Consider the following 13,662-nt stretch of genomic DNA (forward strand, 5'->3'; position numbering starts at 1 on the left):
AAGTTGTGAATGCCCCAACACTGGAAGTTTTTAAGAAGAAGTTGGACAGCCATTTGTCTGAAATGGTATAGAGCCGTGATGGCGAACCTACGCCTGCCAGAGGTGGCATGCAGAGCCATTTGTTAAAGTGTGTGAGGTGTTGCCCTGTCAGCTCCCTGCCAGCTCACTTTGGCCTTTAATTCTGGCTGTTTTTCGCCCTCCGGAGGGTGAAAAACACCCTAACATGCAAACCGGAAGTTCAGGAACAGACTTCCGGTTTGCCCGTTGCCCATTTTTCACGTTCCAGAGGGCCTCCGGGGGGGGGAGGGCGGGGGAGGCCTTTTTAGCCCTCCCCAGGCTCCTAGAAAGCCTCTGGAGCCTGGGGAGGGCAAAAAACAGGTCCATTGTGCGTCAAAGGTGGGGGAGAGGGCAGGGGTCGCGCACCTAGAATTATAGGTGTGGGCATGCCCATGCACAACCCCCCCTGCGCTCCCCCCATTTTTGGCATGTGACGGGAAAAAGGTTAGCCATCACTGGTATAGGGTCTCCTTGAGCAGGGGGTTGGACTAGAAGACCTCCAAGGTCCCTTCCAACTCTATTCTGATTCAATGGATGGAAGCTACTCAAGGAGAGAAGCAACCTGGAATGAAGGAGAAACTTCCTAACAGTGAGGACCAGAGATGGTATTCAGTCAGTTCTGACAGGTTCTGGAGAACCCATAATGGAAATTTTGAGTAGTTTGGAGAACCGGCAAATAGGCTGGCCCCGCCCCTGATGCCTCCCATCCTCCCAGCTGATCTTCCTTTGTTGTCCTGAACAGGAGAATGGAGCCGGAAAACAGGTTAGTGGGGTGGGGAGGGAATGGGGATTTTGCGGTATCCTTTCCCCAGGAGTAGGGAGGGAATGGGGATTTTGCGGTATCCTTTCCCCAGGAGTAGGGAGGGAATGGGGATTTTGCGGTATCCTTTCCCCAGGAGTAGGGAGGGAATGGGGATTTTGCGGTATCCTTTCCCCAGGAGTAGGGAGGGAATGGGGATGTTGCGGTATCCTTTCCCCAGGAGTAGGGAGGGAATGGGGATTTTGCGGTATCCTTTCCCCAGGAGTAGGGAGGGAATGGGGATTTTGCGGTATCCTTTCCCCAGGAGTAGGGAGGGAATGGAGATTTTGTGGTATCCTTTCCCCAGGAATAGGTAGGGAATGGGGATTTTGCGGTATCCTTTCCCCAGGAGTAGGGAGGGAATGGGGATTTTGCGGTATCCTTTCCCCAGGAGTAGGGAGGGAATGGAGATTTTGTGGTATCCTTTCCCCAGGAATAGGTAGGGAATGGGGATTTTGCGGTATCCTTTCCCCAGGAGTAGGGAGGGAACTGGGGATTTTGCGGTATCCTTTCCCCAGGAATAGGGAGGGAATGGGGATTTTGCGGTATCCTTTCCCCAGGAGTAGGGAGGGAATGGAGATTTTGCGGTATCCTTTCCCCAGGTGGTAGGGAGGGAATGGGGATTTCGCGGTATCCTTTCCCCAGGTGGTAGGGAGGGAATGGGGATTTTGCGGTATCCTTCCCCTGCTACGCCCGCAAAGCCACGCCTACAGAACCAGTACTAAAAAAAATTGGATCCCACCACTGGTGAGGATGATTAAGCAGTGGAACTTCAGATATTGTGGATGCTTCATCACTGGAGGCTTTTAAGAAGAGACTAGACAGTCACTTGTCTAAAATGGTACGGGGTCTCCTATTTGAGCAGGAGGGTTGGACTAGAAGGCCTCCAAGGTCCCTTCCAGCTCTGTTCCGATTATTTGCAAAATTGGTGTTGAGTGTTATCTAGTAAGTTTCTTAAAAGTTTCAATTAATACGAGGTTGTCCATCCATTATACATCAGCGTAATGATTCCTTGGTCTTTTAACAGCTGGATAAAATAATGAATCACCTCAAAGCCAGCTTCAGTTATTTCACTGAGCCACTGATTTTTTGTTCTCCTACATCTTGAGAGAAATTTCCAAGAAGCCATGTTTAGAATCAATTCCAGCAAGAATATTTACTCGCATCACCTATCCCTGGATTTGCCATTGATCTGGAAGAAAGAGCCCTTGTTCAATTTTTCACAGCCTTGAAAGGTGGAGGTTGAAAAGGCCATTGACTTGGCTTTAATGCTTGATTTTACTCACTAGATGGCAGATGTGAAGCATTTTTCAGAACCACCTCAATGGGAGCAAAAATCACTAGGCAGAATAACAAGAGCCGGAAGGGACCTTGGAGGTCTTCTAGTCCTACCCTGTGCTCAGGCAGGAAACACTATACCCGTGACGGCGAACCTATGCCGTGTAGCCACGTCAGCCATCACCCCAGCCCAGCTCCACCACGCATGCGCGCGCACCTCCCGCCAGCCAGCTGTTTTTTGGGTCTCAGCCGCGCATGCATAGAAGGCGGGGCACATATGTGGGGGCGCTCATATTGCATTTTGGGGGGTTACATCCATGGGCCCATCACACACCCTGTTTTGGGCCTGGAAGGCCGCCTACACCAACCTAGAAGCCAAAAATGGATATGGGGGAGTGACAGGGCGCATGCATGGGGGGCTCATTGCACTTTGTGGTTTTGCGCGCACACGCACCAATTTAAGCCACTCGGGACCAAAAAGGCTGGCCATCACTGCCCTATTCCATTTCAGACAAATGTGCCTGTCCAATCTCTTCTTTAAAAGCTTCCAGTGTTGGAGTACCCACAGTATCTTGTGGCAAGTTGTTCCACTGGTTAATTGTCCTCACTGTCAGGAAATTTCTCCTTCGTTCTAAGCTGCTTCTCTCCTTGATGAGATGAGATAAAATTGCTTTTACTCAGGAAGCATTGCAGGACTTTGTGCGCTGCTGGGATTCCAGGTGGTTGTAACTTTTTACGGAATGACTTGTTGAAAAGGAAAAACCGTTGTTGAGTTTCATGACGATTCTCCTTGCCCTTGAGGAATATTCTAGCAGATCGTCCTGCTTTCACCAGTTGTTGTTGTTAGTCGCGAAATCGTGTCCGACCCATCGCGACCCCATGGACAACGTTCCTCCAGGCCTTCCTGTCCCCTATCATCCTCTGGAGTCCATTGAAGCTCACGCCCACTGCTTTAGTGACTCCATCCAGCCACCAGTTTAATGAAAAGAAGGACCAGGGGAGACATGATAGCAGTCTTCCAATATCTCAGGGGTTGCCACAAAGAAGAGGGAGTCAAACTATTATCCAAGGCACCTGAGGGTAGAACAAGGAGCAATGGGTGGAAACTAATCAAGGAGAGAAGCAGCTTAGAACTGAGGAGAAACTTCCTGACAGTTAGAACAATGAATCAGTAGAACAGAAGTTGCCTCCAGAACTTGTGAATGCTCCAACATTGGAAGTTTTTAAGAAGAAGTTGGATATCCATTTGTCTAGAACGGTATAGGGTTTCCTGCCTAGGCAGGGGGTTGGACTAGAAGACCTCCAAGGTCCCTTCCAACTCTGCTATTGTATTGTATTACCTCGTTCTCTGCCGTCCCCTTCTTCTTCTTTTGCCTTCCATCGTTCCCAGCATGAGGCTCTTCTCCAGGGAGTCCTTCCTTCTCATTAGGTAGCCAAAGTCTTTGAGTTTCCTCTTCAGGATCTGGCCTTCTAAAGAGCAGTCAGGGTGGATCTCCTCTAGGACTGACCGGTTGGATGGCCTTGCACTCCAAGGGACTTTCACCAGTAAGCACTTTGTAAAGCATTTCTTGCAAAGCGGATTTTACAGTCGCCTTCCAAGAATGGATGATAGAGAATGTGAGCATGGAATGAGGAAGAGAAGGGACACTAAAAGGCAAGCCGTACTATTATGGGTGACAGGAGAGATGGACTGTGTCCACACATTCTTAGAATCTCTTTTCCCCCAAATCACTTTCAAAATATGCACAGCTCTACACCTTACCTTAACATTTTCATGCAACTTAAAAAAAAAAAACTTAGTCAGAGGAGATACAATGAACTGGGGGAAAAATAGAAATGGAGAGAAACTAAAATCAGGGTGTATGATATCCAACCCGATATTACCTGGGAGAACAACATGATTGGTTGATATAGGAGATACACAATTTATACAATACACACACACACACACACACACACTACGCATTTATTTATGGATTTAGCATATGACATAGTGCACATGGATAGAAAGAAATAAAATTATATAGGACAACCTAATACAGTTGTAGGCTTATGGTGGAAATGTATAATGAACCATGTGAGGTTTGAGGAATTGTATTTTAAGTTATGGGTTCCAATTTAAAATATGTTGGTTCGTGAAAATGGAATGAGTGTTATATATATTAATATCCAGGCCATTTATCCAATTGTGCATTATTTATTAGTTGGGGAAAATCTGCTTTTCCTCCTGTATAAGCCCTCAAATTAGACACTATATGATCATATGTGTGTCTATGTGTAGTGTGTATGTGTGTGTGAGAACAGATATGTATACTGTATGTGTGTCTAATATTATATACACAAGCAATCACAGATAACACAATAGATAAGAGGTAAAATAGATGATAGAGATAGATAGATTGATAGATCAGGTAGATTGATAGATGATAGCTACATGACAAGAGAGAGAGAGAGAGAGAGAGAGAGACAGACAGACAGACAGACAGACAGACAGACAGACAATAGACAGACAGACAGACGGATAATTGAGAGAGAGAGAGAGAGAGAGAGACAGAAATCATAGATGATAGACAGACAGACTGACATGGATGATAGATAGGATAGGATAGGACAGATAGATCGATCAGGTAGATTGATAGATGATAGATAAATTGCAATAGAGATAGACAGTCATAGATAGAGATCAGAGAGAGAGAGAGAGAGAGAGAGACATCATAGACGACAGACATGGATGATATATATGATAGATAAATAGGTAGGTAGATAGACAGAAAGACAGACAGATGATAGATAGACAGGCAGGTAAAGAGATATGTAGATATTCATGTGTATAAAATATTCCATTATGCAAAGCTATAGGCTTTAATAAAAACAAGTCATGATATCTTAGGGTATTGCTGGCCTGTTTCCATGGCAACAGAAAGCACAGCTACCATATAATGCTCGGCTGGAAGAGGCACAATCCTGGAAAATAACGAAAGATTTCTGCCAGTGTTTACATTATAATTCTTCTTGGAACTAAGGGGCAACTTCTCTTTCGACATCAAAATGTCGCTCAAAGAAAAGTATAGAAATTACAGAAAAATATGTCGGTGTCCTGTACCATTCCCGGAGGACAGATGACCTGGAGATGAATGAATGGCCAAAACCCATCCGTCTGGCTGTTGGAGACGAGTTTCCTTATTTCCCCTTTGTGGGTAAAGACTTCAAAGAGCCGAGTGACAAAAAATGTGCCCCTTTTCTGTCGAAATCTGGGTAGACCCCAATGATAAAAGTCTTGTGGCTTTTCAGAGAAGTCCCCAATGTAATCCAGGAAAATTGTGTCCCATGTACCGTTCTAGGGTGGGGCTTCGCTAACAGAAGGGGATCATTAATCCCAAGGACCGGCCCATAGATTTCCACTGCTCTCCTCTCCTCTGTTTCAGACCTGCCAGCCATCTTTTCTTTTGGGCCTCAGGCCTGCCACACTTTCTATTATTCTACTATGCCTTTTCTATGGTGGGAAAATGGGAGGGGGGGATTGCATGGAGTTAGATGATATGTAGCCATAACACAATTCTTTCTAGAAAGCCAAGGTCATCCTTTGTCTCTGCACCTGTGCACCTGACTGGAATTGGATGGGTGGAAGCTGCCAGCATGGCAGTGGGAGATTGGACCATGGGATGGACTGGTGGGTGTGGGGGCAAGATCTTGAACTTTCAACTGGGTGGGGAAAACCGGGAAGCTTTCAGATTCGGGTTTTCCCAGATGTGCCAACATGGCTCTCTTCATCAATTGGAACTTTGAGCAGTACTTTGCCTTGGACTCTGATTTACTTTTGGATGCTATTTGGAAGGCTGACACTGTGCCTTCTGTGTATCTGCACATCAGGCCCTGGACCCAGCTGTTCCTCCTCTTCCTCATCAGCCACCTCCAGACCTGGGAACTGTTGACTCACCATCTGAAGGTTGCCCATAGAATGGGAGTTGCAACTTGGAGTTGTTCCAGTTTTGTACTCGGCATTTCAGGCAATGACCAACAATGATCCCTTTGGGCTACATTACAACTAGATGTGCTCCCATCAAGATTTTCTTCTGCTCCTTCCTGGGCCATGTTGTGCAAATCCAAAATAGTTGTTCCTATTTCCCCAACTTTGGTTACTCCTGATTTAAGGCATGAGTCTCTCTCTAAATAGTTCTGCCTCTTGTGTGCTATAAGGATTTGGCAAGAGTCCCAAACTTTAAAACTTGGGTAGAAGTTGATTCTGTTCTACGGAGGAATGATTGAGTCTGTCATCTGCACCTCCATAGCTGTCTGGTTTGGCTCTGCAACCCAACAAGACAGACACGGACTTCAGAGGATAATTAGAACTGCAGAAAAAACAATGGCTACCAACCGGCCTTCCATTGAGGACCTGTACACTGCAGGAGTTAAAAAGACGGTCATGAAAATATCTAGAGACCCCTCACATCCTGGACATAAATTGTTCCAACCTCTAGCCTCAAAGCGACACTGCACTCCAGAACAACTAGACACAAGGACAGTTTTCCCCCAAATGCCATCCCTCTGCTAAACAAATAATTCCCACAACACTGCCAAGACTGTTTTACTATTATTCTTCTCATCCTTCCAATTACCCATTTCCTTCTACTTATGACTATAACCTTGTTGCTTTACAATAAATCTTTACAATTTATATTGTTTTATTTGTTTCCTAGTACGATTTGATTGCTTATTAGTTACCCATGACTATCACTAAGTGTTGTATCTTATGATTCTTGATGAATGTATTCTATTTTATTTTTCTTTATGTACACTGAGAGCATCTGCACCAAAGACAAATTCCTTGTGTGTCCAATCACCCTTGGCCAATAAAGAATTCTATTCTATTCTATTCGACTCGACTCGACTCTACACTACTCTACACTACTCTACTCTACTCTCCATTCAATTCCATTCCATTCCACTCCACTCCACTCTTCATTCCATCCATTCCATTCCATTCCATTCTATTAATGGCAAAACAGGAGGTATTTTTGATCCCATCTTCCCAGCCTGAAGCCCCCTCGGTAAACCAGATATCCTCGCGTGGAGTTAGCAAGGCTGAAAGGGGCTTGAGATTTTGGATAGTCCCAAACTCACAGCAAAAGAGTCACACAGTGTGTTTTGTTCAAGCACGGAGGCAAAAACCAGATCAGGCTTGGATAAATTGCAGACAAGAGCAACCAGGATGATTAGGGAACTGGAGGCTAAATCATACGATGAATAGGACATGGCTGGTCTAGTGAAGAGAAGGACTAGGGGAGACACGATAGCAGACTTCCAATATTTGAGGGGCTGCCATAGAGAGGAAGGTGTCAAACTATTTTCCAAAGAGACTGAAGGCCAGACAAGGAATAATGGATGGAAACTGATCAAGGAGAGATTCAACCTAGAAATAAGGATAATTTTTTCCGACACAGAGAACAATGCACCAATGGAACAGAAGTTGACTTCGGAACTGGTGGCAGCTTCATCCCTGGAAGCTTTCAAGAAGAGACTGGACTGCCCTCTGTCAGAAATGGTGTAGGGTCTCCTGCTTGGGCGGAGGGTTGGACTAGATGACCTACAAGGTCCCTTCCAGCTCTGTTAAGAGCGCTTGATCCACTCAACATCTGAAAATTCTCTAGCCGGTAAATTCTCCCCTCTGAGGTCAGAATGGGTGAGAGAGGGGCTAGTAAAATAGCTTGCTGATTTTTTTGAGAATAGAATAACAGAGTTGGAAGGGACCTTGGAGGTCTTCTAGTCCAATCCCCTGCTTAGGCAGGAAACCCTACACCACTTCAGACAAATGGTTATCCAACATTCCCTTAAAATCTCCAGTGTTGGAGTATTCACAATTCTGGTGGCAAGTTGTTCCAACTGATTAATTGTTCTAACTGTCAGGAAATTTCTTCTTAGTTCTAAGTTGCTTCTCTCCTTGATTAATTTCCACCCATTGCTTTTTGTCCTGCCTTCAGGTGCCTTGGAGAATAGCTTGACTCCCTCCTTTGTGGCAGCCCCTGAGATATCTGAAGACTGCTATCATGTCTCCCCTAGTCCTTCTTTCTATTAAGCTAGACATACCCAGTTCCTGCAACCGTTCTTCATGTTTTAGCCTCCAGTCCCCTAATCCTCTTTGTTTCTCCTCTCTGCACTCTTTCTAGAGTCTCCACATCTTTTCTACATCGTGGCGACCAAAACTGGATGCCGTATTCCAAGTGTGGCCTTGCCAAGGCATTATAAAGTGGTATTAACCCTTCACGTGATCTTGATTCTATCCCTCTGTTTATGCAGCCTAAAACTGTGTCGGCTTTTTTGGCACCTGCTGCACACAGCTGGCTCCTATTTAAATGCTTGTCCACTAGGACTCCAAGATCCCTCTCCCAGTTACTTCTATTGAGCAAGGTACCACCTATACTGTACCTGTGCATTTCGTTTTTTCTTGCCTAAATGTAGCTTTTTTTCACCCTTGAATTCCATTTTATTAGATATAGCGCCCAATGTTTAAGTCTGTCCAGATCCTTCTGTATCTTGAGCCTCTCTTCTGGCGTGTTGGCGATTCCTGCCAGCTTGGTGTCATCTGCAAATTTGATGCGTTCCCCATCTGTCCCCTCGTCCAAATCATTGGAGACACCTTCCTTTTCTAAGTTGCAAAGGACCTCTACGATCCTGGTTTAAGCAGCCTTTGGACTGGGGTATGGTGGGACTGGGGAATCTCTTAACTGTGCATTAACAGGGGTCCCACAATGGGCTTTTCCTGTGCTCAGGCCTAACTTTTGTCCTTTGCTTCCTTCTCCCTCCCAATGGGAACTTTTCATGGCTTGCATCCCCCCTGCTTAGGGGCCTTCACTCTGCTTGGAGCTTTCCTGGATTTGGCCTAGTCTCACTGCATGCAGGGGAAAAAAAGTGGGAAACCAAGATCCTCCCCCTTTGTCTTTCCCAGCGACCAATCGCAGCCCCGATCCCCTCCTGGGGTGGCCGGATCCCTTGAACCCATTCGAGGCTGGCTTGTCACTCATTGGCCAAGCCTTGGCTTTTCCACCTATTGCCTCTTTCGGGATCCCAACAAGGAAGGAAACGATGGGCTGTTTCAAGAGCAAGCCGGAAGAAGAAGAAGGTCTCATATTCTCGTTTCTAGATTGAGGGCGGTCTAGAATTGGCCTCGGTTCTAGATCAGGAAGGGGGGGCAGGTTGGAGGCGGGGAAGTCGCTTGGTTTCTGCCCAGCCGGGGAGCCAAAAAAGGGGGGACTTAAAACCCAGATTAAAAAGCGAAAATGTAGGATGGGCCATTTCAGCTGCAGGGAAATGGATCTGTTTTTGGGAAGGTGTGGCTCAGTGGCTAAGACGCTGAGCTTGTCGATCAGAAAATGTCGGCAGTTCGGCGGTTCGAATCCCTAGCGCCGCTTAACGGAGTGAGCTCCCGTGACTTGTTCCAGCTCCTGCCAACCTAGCAGTTCGAAAGCACGTTGAAAAATGCAAGTAGAAAAATAGGAACCACCTTTGGTGGGAAGGGAACAGCGTCCCGTGGGCCTTCGACGTTGAGTCATGCCGGCCACATGACCCCACGGAGACGTCTTCGGACAGCGCTGTGGCTCTTTGGCTTTGAAAGGGAGGTGAGCACCGCCCCCTAGAGTCGGGAACGAGTAGCACACATGTGCAAGGGAAACCTTTACCTTGGGTGAACATGGTGGGAAAAGGTACCCATCAATTCCTATTACTTCTGCCTTTTTTGTGATGACAGCCCTCGGTCTGTCTCACAACGCCTTAAAAAAGCCGCATGGTCCATGCTGAACAATGTAGACATTGGTTTTCTGGTAAGAAGGTGAGTTGGAAAAACGAACCAACCAGCATCATTTTCCCCTCCAGCGAAATAAAACCTGAATGCTTTTTTTTGCTTCTTTAAAACAACGTGGAAAACTTTGGAATGGGCGCAAAGGAGAGGACCCTCCATTCTGCCTTTTTTTTTTCTTTTTCCTTCCAGCATTTCTAATTCCCTCTCTATTTCGTTTGGCAGTTCAGAGAACTGAAGAAAGGAGCCACCGACACCGTGAAGAGATCCCTTCAACCTCCTATCACAAGAGTCATTCTGTTGCCAAAACCTCCCGGGACAAGTTGAAAGGAAAAAGTAAGAGAGGCAGCATCTTTCCACGGAAAACCCTGAATGCAGCCAGGCTGCCTTTCTCACAAGGTTTAGAACAGAATGGGCATTTTTTAATTTATTTCATTTTCTATCTCATTGTTGTGGCCAGCCAGCGGCCAGAGGAGCAGGCAGCAGATTCGGACAGTGAGGAGGTTGGGGAGGAACCTGGGCCAGTCCTGGCGTCTGGGGAAGGCTCTGATGAGGGCTCTGTGTCGGAGGCAGAGAGGGGGCCAGGGCTTCTCTGACAGTTATCAGCTGCCTTCAGAGTCAGACATCAGTGAGGCAGAAGAACAGCTGGAGCCTGTTCCCAGTGTGCGCATGCACAGAATTGCCAGGCGAAAGGAACAGCTAAAGGACAGGGGTCGACTTGGGAGGAAGGCCACAGGTGGACGATGAATGGCCCCTCCCAGAGGACATAAAAGAGGAGCGAACGGGGAGGGGAGTTTGCAGGAGACAATTCCGGTACTTCGTATAATTGGTTCGTGACTCTCCGAGACTCCTTGCCAAGTTTTGCAGATCTCGGCCTGGCAGCTCTCCAAGCCAGAGAAGGTCTGTGACTGTAAATCCTCCCTTGAAAGTCTTTGCTGGATGTGAAGGAGCAGAATTCACAGTACATTAATTAAAGGGTTTTTTGTCGGGACAAGGAGTTTGCTTCATGCTCTTGGGAAGCCTCGGTCAGAACAGGGGAACATAAAATCCAGATAAAGCGGAATATAGGACAGGCCTTTTCAGCTGCAGAGAAATGGTTCTACTTCTGAAGTATCCTTTGGGTGAACATGATGGGAAAAGGTACCCATCAACTCTCCTCTGTTACGTCCCTATTTGTGAGGACAGTCTTAAAATGGGACAAAACTCCAGAATTGAGGGCCCTGTCCCAGTGCTGGCACTTTGAGGAAACTGGCACTGGGGGTACTTCAGTGGTTCGGGAGGCATTCTGGCTTCCTGCCATTTGCAAATCGGTGGTACCAGCCTGTAGGCACAGCTGCGCCGACCTCTGGCAGACAGCGGGGCAAAGGGATGCGTTTCTATGACCTCAAGCAACCCCCAGCAGCACTGGTGCATTTGTTTTTACATGCATGCATGCCCATAATTTCTCCCTCCTTGCAGCGTCCCTTTCGAAGAAGCGGCAGATCCCCAAAATAATTCTCACACCGCCCTCAACCGAAGATTTGGCATTCAGTGAAGACCAGTGAGTACCGCCCGCTGTACCTGGGACGATGGACAGGTTCTGGAGACGGGCAATGCCGGCTCGTTCCAGGACTGGGTGGAGGGTACCACGTCCTTCCTAATTCCACTTTTAAGGAAGTTAAATTATAACTGAAAAAAGAATTTCTACAAGATGATGTATCGTTGGTATTGAACACCAGATATGTCAGCGGTGTCCAACTCAAGGCCCGGGGGCCGGATTCAGTCCGCGGGGTGCTTAGATCTGGCCTGCCGGCCCACCCTGAAAATAGCGAAGGAATGGCCCACAGTGCCTCTGCTAGCGGGTTCCGTTTTCGGCCACGATGGCCTCCTGCAGTCCGCTGTCCCCCGTGCCTATGGCGCACTGCTTGCCCAAGCTTCGTTTTTGCTGGCAGAGAGTTGCAGGTGGCTGTCGCGGCCAAAAACGGAGCCGTGATGAGTGACATTGAGCTGGACATTGAGCCCCCCCTCCCCCGGCCATGGTGCCCCCCCCCAGGTCAAACACAACCCTGATGAAATCGAGTTTGACACCCCTGAGATAAGTTATCTAAGATGTAGCAAGGTATGTCAAAGCTATGTTGGAAGTGTAAAAACAAGGAAGGGGCCTTTAACCATCTATGGTGGACATGTGATAAAGCAGGAAAAATTGGACTATGATTCATATCTTAATACAATCCTGAAAAAATGGAGATAAATATGAAACCCGATTTTTTTCCTCTCGAGTCTAATGGAAAAAGAATTGGAGTTATTCTATAAAGTTATAAACAACTTTAAAAGCTGTTAACTATAAACAACTATAAAAGTTGTTACTCTATATGTTGACAGCAGCAAGATTATTGTGTGGGCAAAAACGGAAGGACACTTTGATTCCTACCATGGATGGAATGGTTGCAGAAGCTGATGGAGTTGGCCAAAATGGCCAAAATGACTATTTTGATGAAAGAAAAGAATAGAAATGGTTTTGTTTCCACATAGAAACCGCTTCTGAGCTTCATGCTTGAAGTGGCAAAGAATGAAAGTTTGATTTTGGGTTTCACGGATTTACTGATAAGACTTTTGTAGAAATTACTGGTTCATACTTTGTCTCATAATTCATCTGAAGTGCAGAGGGTTGGACTAGAAGACCTCCAAAGTCCCTTCCAACTCTGTTGTTCTATTCTATTCTATTTTCATTCCATTCGTTATTCTGTTCTGTTCCGTTCCATTCCATTCTTTTTTCTATTCTATTCTATTCTATTCTATTCTATTCTATTCTATTCTACTCTACTCTATTCTGTTTTATTCTATTCTATTCTCTATTCTATTCTATTTTCATTCTTTTGCTAGTCTGGGCTGACGTCATCAAATCACCAATTAAGGCACATCTTCTTTCGCAGATTCTTTGACAAGTATATTCTAATTAATAAACAAACTTTAATACGAAAATAATAAAAGTAAATGAAACAGAAATAACTAATGGTTACATTTTGATAATGAAAGCTCCGTCTGCCAAGTTGGCAGCCGAACAAAGAAAGAAAGGAATTTTGGAATGTGTAACGCACATGTTCCGTTCTGTTCCATTCCATTCTTTTTTCTATTCTATTCTATTCTATTCTATTCTATTCTATTCTATTCTATTCTATTCTATTCTTTTATTCCATTCCATTTTCATTCATTCTTTATTCTATTCTATTTTATTCTCATTCCATTCATTCTACTCTACTCTATTCTATTCTCTATTCTATTCTATTTTCATTCCATTCTTTATTCTGTTCTGTTCCGTTCCATTCTTTTTTCTATTCTATTCTATTCTATTCTATTCTATTCTATTCTATTCTATTCTATTCTATTCTATTCTCTATTCTATTCTATTCTATTCTCTATTCTGTTCTATTTTATTCCATTCCATTCTCATTCATTCTCTATTCTATTCTATTCTATTCCATTCCATTCCATTTCCATTCATATTCTATTCTATTCTATTCTATTCTATTCTATTCTATTCTATTCTATTCTATTCTATTCTAGTCCATTCCATTCCATTCCATTCCATTTTCATTCATTCTCTGTTCTGTTCTATTCTATTCTATTCTATTCTATTCTATTCTATTCTATTCTATTCTATTCTATTCTATTCTACTCTATTCTATTCTTATTCCATTCCATTCTATGTTATTCCATTCCATTTTCATTCATTCTCTATTCTATTCTATTCTATTCTATT

Source organism: Natrix helvetica (genome assembly GCF_964273705.1).
Source record: "Natrix helvetica genome assembly, chromosome: 7".
NCBI lineage: Eukaryota > Metazoa > Chordata > Lepidosauria > Squamata > Natricidae > Natrix > Natrix helvetica.